This window comes from Barbus barbus (genome assembly GCF_936440315.1).
Source record: "Barbus barbus genome assembly, chromosome: 22".
NCBI lineage: Eukaryota > Metazoa > Chordata > Actinopteri > Cypriniformes > Cyprinidae > Barbus > Barbus barbus.
Genome location: NC_136750.1, coordinates 59,108 through 69,112, shown reverse-complemented (window position 1 = coordinate 69,112; position 10,005 = coordinate 59,108).

The following is a 10,005-nucleotide window of genomic DNA, read 5'->3' as shown; positions in this document are numbered from 1 at the left end:
TTTTTTTGCTGCTTTGTACATTGGTTATTGGCTATTTCTTGTTATTTTGTTTTATTACCTGTGTCCTGTCCTGTTACTGTCTTTCTGTTGCACTGTGGAGCTTCTGTCACTACAACAAATTCCTTGTATGTGTAAACATACTTGGCCAATAAAGCTCATTCTGATTCTGATTCTAGTTCAGAACATCCGTCCACAACTGTTCTGCTTGACAGTCATCTTTTGTTTTTCTCTCCAGGAAGATGATTGCCTGATACTGATAGAGCAATAGAAAACTAACTGGCAGATGATTGGCTGTCATTCAAATTGAGTTTTGAATCAGAGGGAGGAATGGTGCTGGGTGTGATTACTCTTGAGATAAGTGTACAAAAAAATGACTTTAGGCAGTCCAGCATTTTGAATGCATTCCCATTTTCAATTTGGAACAATTTGTTGACTCTAGAAAACTCATGTAAGATGGGTATAAGAAACTCCAGGTGCAGTTTGTTCAAGGGATCACGGGACATCTGGTAGAGTAGCCACAGCCATATCACCCTACAGCCCAAGACTGGTTGCCCCCTGAGCCTGTTCAGTACCTGGATGGGAGACCTCCTGGGAAAACTAGGTTGCTGTTGGAAGAGGTGTTAGTGAGGCCAGCAGGGGGTGCTCACCCTGTGGTCTGTGTGGGTCCTAATGCCCCAGTATAGAGACGGGGACACTATACTGTGAAAAGAGCACCGTCGTTTCGGATGAGAGGTCCTGACTCTCTGTGGTCATTAAAAATCCCATGGCACTCCTCGTAAAGAGTAGGGGTGTAACTCCGGTGTCCTGGCCAAATTCCCTCCACTGGCCCTTGTCTATCATGTCCTCCTAATAATCCCCATACACTTGATTGGCTCAATCTCTCTCTCCTCTCCACCTGTAGCTGGTGTGTGGTGAGCGCACAGGCGCCTTTGTCCTGTGGCTGCCGTCTCATCATCCAAGTGGATGCTGCACACTGGTGGTGGTTGAGGAGAGACCCCCTATTTGATTGTAAAGCATTTTGGGTGTACAACAATACGCATTAAAAGCGCTATATAAATGCCTCATTCATTCATTCATTCAGTACTTCTGCATCATAGCATCGTTTTGCATCTTTGCACAGGTGAAAATGTAACTTCAGCTCATCCCATTGCTTTAGTACACGAACACAGCAGTCATATGTGAGAAAACCAAGTGTGTGAATGGGAATTTAAAAACTCAAGATTGCGAGGCAGTTTCAATGGCTTTGCTGACACAAAGTTTAATTGAATGACACGCACTTAAGCAGTTGCAGTTTCTCTTTCTTTTTGAGAAGGTGAGTATAAACAGAGTTTTTCCGTGCAACCATGACACTACAGCCATCAGTTCCGATGCTGAAGCACTTCTTGAAATCAAGACCAATATTGTCAAGAAACAGTGTTGTGGCGATTGCTTCTGCTGTCTCTCCCTCCATATCCACAAAGCCCAAAAATGTTGAAACAATTTTGTTCAATGAGACACTGAAATAATGCACTACTACACACAGGTACTTTACCGTAGCAATGTCTGTGCTCTTCTTATAGATATTAACGTTTTTGTTGATGTTGTGTCAGTTTGTCGCTCAGGGAGAGCTGTTTATAACTGACAGCCGCGATCAAATATTCTGTTTACACAAAACTCTCATCTTTTCTTCCCTTTTCTTCTAAGAAGAACGCTTGGACTTTATTTGGTTAATGATTGCTAAAGTTAACCCGCAGAGAGGAACTGTTGTTTTCGCAATTATGCTACACTTAAGATATGAAGGACAGTTATCTATGTTCAGCGGAACGCTTGATATGAATGAAAGCTTAGAAACGTGTCGTGCTGAGTTTACTAGAGCTGAGTAAAACACGTGATCTCGGTAATTGGTTTAATTAAACAAAATCTGGGTGAGGAAAGAAAAAATACTGTATGGAATCGTGCCGAGACCCGGAAGTGAAGAGTCATTGGATAAACGCGGCTCATCTCATGAATATTAAGCGTTCTACAGAGACGGCGTATCTGATTGGTCCAGAGGCAGATCTTTGTAAGTGGGCGATTGTCACATGACTAATCACTGAATGCTTTGCTTATTAATATTAATCCTCTTACGTGCATGGCGCTGCAGGACGTGCGTGGCTTAATTAATATTTATGAATTTGGCTGATAACTTCGAGTAGGAAGTTCTGAAAGCAACGGATTGATTAAAACATGAGAATAGTTCATCTTATAATAAATGTATTAGTTTCTGACCAACTCAATCACTAATATTGATGCAAAGCCTAATCTTGTTTTACACATTAACTTTGTACAAGACTGTGCGAATTCTGTCTGGTTTTAGTTTGCATTTAAAGCAGTTTTCCACTCATGTCAACAGGCAGACTTGACTTTGTCAGAGTTTGTAAGTTGCTCTTGACAGTATGTCTCTGTAAGTCTGTCCAGGACACAGAAATGAGCTTTGGATCAAATCCAGAATGTCTTGTTCTATGAATCAGACGGCTGTAACTTGCATCAGATTGTATTGCCTAAGTCTGTCTTGTGAAACTCCGATCAGTGATTTCAGTGTTTGTTTTTACACAAGGAAGCAGCGCTGGATGAAACTCCCTTCTGTGGCTTTCTGCATTGTCATGATGATGAGACGGTTGATCTGTTGACTAGTTCCTGAACACTAAATATATACCGCTAGTGTCCGGCTGAACGCTCATGTATACGTGTGTGTGTGTGTTTTTTTTTTTTTTTCCAGCTGATGAATGATAAAAAATGCCAATAAGAATCCATGTGGATGTACACACATGTGAGTGGGCCTGTACAAACCACCTATAGTAACACACTCTCCTCTATGTGCACTAGACACTTTACACACACTGCTGCGTGTACACAATCCCACAAAAGACTCAGCAATATATGTATGTTTACATGCTCATGCACTACAAATCATCCTGCACTGTTCCCCAACCAGATGCTTGACTCAAAATGTTTCTCTTTGCACATGTACAGTATTTGTGAAGCATTCGTATAGTTTGTATTTTTTATCTTCTATTTTTTAGTTTGTATAGGGTAAATACTTATATATAGTATACTTATTGTTAAATCTGTCAGTAGGTTAGTTGTGTATAGGTTTATAGTGTTTCATTGTTGTATGTCTGTATTTATGTAGCACCGTGGTCCTGCGAGGCACGACATTTCGTTCCACTGTATGTCCCCACATGTAGCGGAATGACAATAAAGCTCAACTTGACTTGACTTGATCCTGTTTGTGGACTTCAGCTCCGCATTGGGGGTGGGTTTCAGGAGGTAGGGGTTTGCATGGGGTTTCAGAGGGGGGCGGGGTGATTTGAGTTCAGGGCTCTCACAGCCTGGGGGAAAAAGCTGTTGAGCAGTCTGGCGGAGCGGGCTCTGATGCTCCGGTACCGTCTTCCTGATGGTAGGAGCTGGAAGAGACTGTGGGAGGGATGGGTGGAGTCCTTCATGATGCTGTTGGTTTTGCTGGCGCATCGTGTAAGGAAAATGTCCAGGATGGAGGGGAGAGGGGCACCGATGATCTTTGCAGCTGTGTTCACTGTCCGCTGGAGGGTCTTGCGGTCAGCAGCACTGCAGTTCCCGTACCAGACAGTGATGCAGCTGGTCAGCACACTCTCAATGGTGCCTCTGTAGAATGTGGTGAGGATGGGTGGAGGGAGACTCTCCACAGTCGAGCTGTCGATGGTCAGAGGAGGGTGGTCAACGGAGTTTCTTCTGAAGTCCATCACAACCTCCTAACAGATTGTTAGTCCCACACCATTCAGCCAGCTGTGCCACTTCCTCTCTGTAGTGCGTTTCATCGTTGTTGCTGATGAGACCTACCACTGTTGTGTCATCAGCAAACTTGATGATGTGGTTGGAGCTGAACTTGGCTGTGCAGTCGTGGGTCAGCAGTGTGAAGAGCAGCGTGCTGAGCACACAGCCTTGTGGGGCCCCTGTGCTCAGTGTGGTAGAGCTCGAGGTGTTGTGGCCGACACGGACTGACTGAGGTCTTCCGGTTAGAAAGTCCAGGATCCAATTACACAGGGAATTGTTAAGGCCCAGCAGGTTTAGTTTATTTATGAGCTGTTGTGGGATTATTGTGTTGAATGCCGAGCTGAAGTCAATGAACAGCATTCTAACATAGGAGTCTTTATTTTCTAGGTGGGTAAGAGCCAGGTGGAGGTAATTGCATCGTCCGTAGAGCGGTTTGGACGGTATGCAAACTGGAGCGGGTAGAGTGTGTTGGGGAGGCTGGTTTTGATGTTGTGCATGAGTAACCTCTCAAAGCACTTCATCATGTTTAAACTGTTTAAACTGTATTTATCTGTATCTGAACGTGTTTAATGTTAACTGTATGCACCAAGGGTCTGAGAGTAATGCAATTTCAATTCTCTGTATGTATGTGCTGTACATGTGGAAGAATTGACAATAAAGCTGACTTGACTTGACTTGACTTGATCATGATTGGAGTCAGTGCTATGGGACGGTAGTCATTGATACAGGACACAGGTGATTTCTTTGGTAGTCAGTGATGGTCTGAATGGCTTGCCACAGGCTCAGTGTGTCTCTGCTGTCTGTGAAGTGGTTGTTGATTTTTTGAGCATATGACCGTTTTGCATTTTTGATGCCACAGGACAGACTGGCTCTTGCTGTTTTGAGGGCTGCTTTATCTCCTGATCTGAATGCTTCATCTTTGGTCTTTAGCCGCCCACGAACCTCTGCTGTAATCCATGGCTTCTGTTGTTATAGTCGCCTATATTATATATTATATATTGTGTATCTTTTATTTTTTTGCTGCTTTGTACACTGGTTATTGGCTATTTCTTGTTATTTTGTTTTATTACCTGTGTCCTGTCCTGTTACTGTCTTTCTGTTGCACTGTGGAGCTTCTGTCACTACAACAAATTCCTTGTATGTGTAAACATACTTGGCCAATAAAGCTCATTCTGATTCTGATTCTGATTCTGATTCTGATTCTGGTTTGCAAGTGTGGTGATGGTCTTGGTGATTGTCACATCATCAGTGCACTTTTTGATGTAAGCAGTCACAGTTTCAGTGTACTCATGCAGGTCTGTGTGGTTGTTATAGGTGGCTGCCTCTTTAAATATGTTCCAGTCTGTGTCCTGGAAGCAATCCTGCAGTACTGAAGTGGCATTGTCTGGCCATACGGTGATCTGCTTTTGAACCGGTTTGGCGAGTTTGAGAAGTGGTCTATATGCTGGGATTAGCATAACAATGATGTGGTCTGAGTACCTGAGGTGGGGGCGGGGTACAGCCTTGTAGGAGTTCTTTACTGTTGTGTAAACAAAGTCCAGTGTGTGGTTTCCCCTTGTTACAAAGTTCACATGTTGGTAGAACTTTGGCAAAATTGTCTTTAAGTTTGTGTGGTTGAAGTCACCGGCTATGATGAAAAAGCCGTCGGGGTTTTTTGTTTGTTGTTCACTGATGGCGCTGTACAGTTCACGAAGCGCGTCCTTAGCGTTTGCACACGGGGGGATGTAGACCGCAACAATAACAATGACCTTGAACTCCCGCGGCAGATAGAACGGTCGACACTTCACAAACATAAACTCCACCAGTGATGAACAGTGTTTTGTTAATACCACAGCATTGTTACACCAGTCTTTGTTGATATACACACACAAGCCACCTCCTCGGGTCTTACCAGACAGTGATGAATCTCTATCCGCTCGGAAGTTGGTTAGTCTGTGCAGCTGAATGGCGGACTCCGGGATGTTGTCGTTTAGCCATGTTTCGGTGAAAACAAACACACAACAATCCCTTGCCTCATGCAGACCGACTGAGTTGAATTAAGTCCAGTTTGTTTTCCAGAGAGTGAACGTTTGAGAGCATGAGTGTTGGAAGAGCCGGTCTTGTGGGGTTAGCTCTTAGCCTAGCTCGTATACCTCCGCACTTACGTCCTCTCTCACCCCGCTTGCGACGCTGCCTTGTGCGGGTAGCGTCAGTAGGCGAGGCCGCGGTCTCGAGGTCCGGCTCCAGCAGTAAACAAAGGCCTCTTAGCTTCTCAGTAGCCGCCGGTGAGAGTTGATGTTCGTATGCGTTGCTGATATCCAAAAGACTTTGGCGTTGACTTTGGCTAACAGATGTTAGGGCCACAGGTCTGTAGTCATTAAGTCCAGTAATTTTGGGTTTCTTTGGGACGGGGATGATGGTGGAGCATTTGAAGCATGAGGGGACTTCGCACAGCTCCAGTGATATGTTGAAGATCTGTGTGAAGATGACACACCGTCTGGGCCTGGTGCTTTCCTTCTTTTGTTCTTCCTGAAGACCTGGCACACATCTTCTTCGCTGATTTGAATCATAGGTGTGGGGGAGAGGAGGGTTGCTGGAGGTGTGAATGGTTGTGTGGAGAGGTGTTCAGGGCGGGTGTGGGGTGAGCTTTCAAAACGACAATAAAAGTCGTTCAAGTCATCTGCCAGGAGTTGATTCTCCAGAGTGCTGGGGGATGGTGACTTGTAACTGGTGATATCCTTCCTTCCTATCCACACTGAAGCAGGATCACTGGAAGATAATTTTTTCCTGAGCTTGTCAGAATAATTCCTCTTTACCACTCTGATCTCCTTTTCCAGTGTGTATTTGGCCTGTTTGTACAAGACTTTATCCCCCTTTCTGTAAGCATCTTCTTTGGCCTGACGGAGCTGTCTGAGTTTTGCAGTGAACCATGGTTTGTCATTGTTGTAAATTAGATGAGTCCTGTTAGGAATGCACATATCCTCACAGAAACTGATATAAGATGTCACAGTCTCTGTGAGCTCGTCCAGATCGGTGGCAGCGGCTTCAAAAACAGTCCAATCAGTGAGGTCGAAACAGGCTTGTAAGTCCTGCTCTGTTTCGTTAGTCCATCTTGTGAACGGAAGGGAAAAAATATACACTTGAACGGAAGGAAAAAAATATACAATTGAATTTTCATCAGTGCTGGGACAAAGGAGGCTGACAGTTTTCTTTCAGTTTTTCTTTAGTGTAAAATCTGTGTTGCTTTGATCTGTGGCCTTTTCTGTCATCAGTCTTTAAGAAATGAAAAGTCATGATGTGTAAGTGTAGACTCAATCCTGTCCCAATATTTTCAGTTATTTCTATGTTAATTAGGATTAACTAATTAAAATGATTTATAGTTATTTATCACAAGTAAGTGATTTACACTAAACTCATGTTAATGGGCAGGTCATGAGAACGACACCATTTCAGCGTTAAATGTTCGTCTGGAGACTCAAATAAAGGATGAGGTCTGCAGGCACTATATTATTATTTATATTTTCCCTTATTACTCATTTCTTATTCACTGGCTCAGATTTTCTTCAGGCAAAGCCTCATAAACCCAAACGACTAGATTTAAGTTGAGACAGCTCTCCAGAATCAGATTTGTTTGCAGAGCGCGAAGCGCGTCATTATCGGCTACTATTCAATGTCAAACTGTATATTATGATTTATTTACTGTTTTGAACCAGAAGTCTTGTTTTGTAGGATCCAGGATCATAGCGTTATATAATCAGCGTTCCTGAAAGAGCAGGCTTGGGAAATGAAATGGCTATTGTACTGGGAATTCTCAATACAAATACATCTTAATATATACAAAACTAATCTGACTTCTCTACCACAGATGATTCAGACACCCTCCAGTGGTTTATAACACTATACAATACTACAGCACCAGTTTAATACGATCCCGTTCTTCCCTTCCCGTAGTATGATGACTGTGTCCTGCTATCAAACCACACAAGCACCAGGTCTTTAGTAGGGCTGTCGCAATTTGTCGATTTTTTTCGACTATTTGATTTTTAAAAATCATCAACTTACAATATAACAATATGCCAGTGAAAACAAAGAGAAAAGAATGATCAAACCACACATGATTAACCGCTCACAAGCATCATAAATATCACTCGGCGCCATTCACACAGAATGCACTTTTGTAGAGGAGGAAAAAATGCAAGAAGATGGGAATTAACTTCTTTTAACTTGAGTGCTGCGTTTTAAGAGCCGTTTCATGCAAGAGACGCTACAAGAGCGCAACAGTCAAACACGTCCATGTTTACACAGAAAAAACAATGGAAAAGCAGCGCAATCGAATAAAAAAACCTGTAACTACTGCTGTATGTCTGATATTTCATGTTTGCATCACAGTGACAGACTGAAAGCTGCTGTTGTTTCTACAGAACATTTATATTTAATAATAGTCTACTCGTCTTTTTTGTTTTTTTTTGACACTTCCATTTTTTTTTTAAATCCTCAACTTGATTTTGCAGGCGTCGTCTATCCGGCAAAACATCGGAAGTGACGCATTTAACTGACGAGAGTCCATAAAACACATTATTAGACTGTTTTCCAAGGCTGCAAGGTATATTAAATCCATTTAAAAATAATTAAGCATAATTGTAAATTCACAAACGCTATGATTTAATAAAAAAATTATATGCGATGCAGTTCTAATACAGTATATGCGCTTTAATTATTTACATTTGTATAGGTTAAGCTCGTGCGTCACAGTAGTTCCACAGAAACTCTTATTATTTACATGTCCATCTCTGCATGTTTTTGTGAGTTTGTGTTTATTATAACGTTCATCCGGGAATGCAATGTGTGCCACTTCATCAGATTTGTGAGGTAAATCATTTATAAATCTAAACAAACACAGGAGAATACATTGCGGGTTCAAAATAAAAGCTCAAACCCTCACTCTGAGTTTACAGGTTTTGATGTCCACATATTCATTTAATTACTGCGGCTGTAGCATTTCTGTCCTAAAGAAATGGCCAAATATTAAAGATTACGTGGACATTTGAATTAAATGGTGTTTGGTCAGTATTAAAGAGGATTAGATCGCACAGTAATGTGTAAAAACAATCCTGCAGGCCTTTGTTATGCGTAATCTACATTAGCTCTATTGTTTAGAATACATTATGTATTTTAACTGTTTTGTTCAATAAAACCATGATTTCTTGCTTTTGATACTTTTATTTCATCTAATTATTTTTGCATCATTGCTATTATATATGTATTTTAAGTAATTTTAAAGGCTATTGTTCACTTGCATCTATTTTTATTACCACAAAAAAAAAAATATATATATATATATATATATACAGGTGCATCTCAATAAACTAGAATGTCGTGTAAAAATTAAATTAAATAAATTCAATGCACACAGACTGAAGTAGTTTAAGTCTTTGGTTATTTTAATTGTGATGATTTAGGCTCACATTTAACAAAAACCCACCAATTCACTATCTCAACAAATTAAAATACTTCATAAGACCAATAAAAAAAAAAAATCATTTTTAGTGAATTGTTGGCCTTCTGGAAAGTATGTTAATTTACTGTATATGTATTCAATATTTGGTAGGGGCTCCTTTTGCATGAGCTTGACGAAAATGGCTTGGAATTTCTCTTGTGTTTGTCTGTGCTTCCATGTGGTAGGAGATCTGCATGGTGAGCACGAATCTCTATTTTACATTACCTCTTTACTTTAATCACTGACCACTTGACATGTCCAGTCTTTAAGTTGTGTATCATTTTCTCTGTCTTTGTTGTACTTTTTGCCATATTTGTACCACTTTGTTGGTGACATGTTTGTGGAAATTTTCATGTTTATTACATGAACTACTCGCTTGTGATTACAGCATCACACGCCTTCATGTTGAATGTGATTTTACTCCAATGAGGAGGGGGAGGAGGGGGTGGAATGCTTGACCAATTAGGCTACAGAGTTTATATTAATGCACTGATTGGCTAATCAGTAAGTTGAGAGCAGATGAAGAGTCAATCAAAGAACTGGAGGAAATGGCGACCATAAATGTAAAGAAACAAAGTTGCTTGTCAGATTTTCCTAACAAGCAACCATATTTTTTAAAATAAGCCTAAAAAACCACAACCCGTGACCTGGGATTTTTTCACACAACTTAACAATAAAAGAAGCCCAAAGTCGTGTATAATAAGGGGACTTGGCAACAGTGATGATGAGACGCATGAGAGCAGTGAATCAGCTCAACA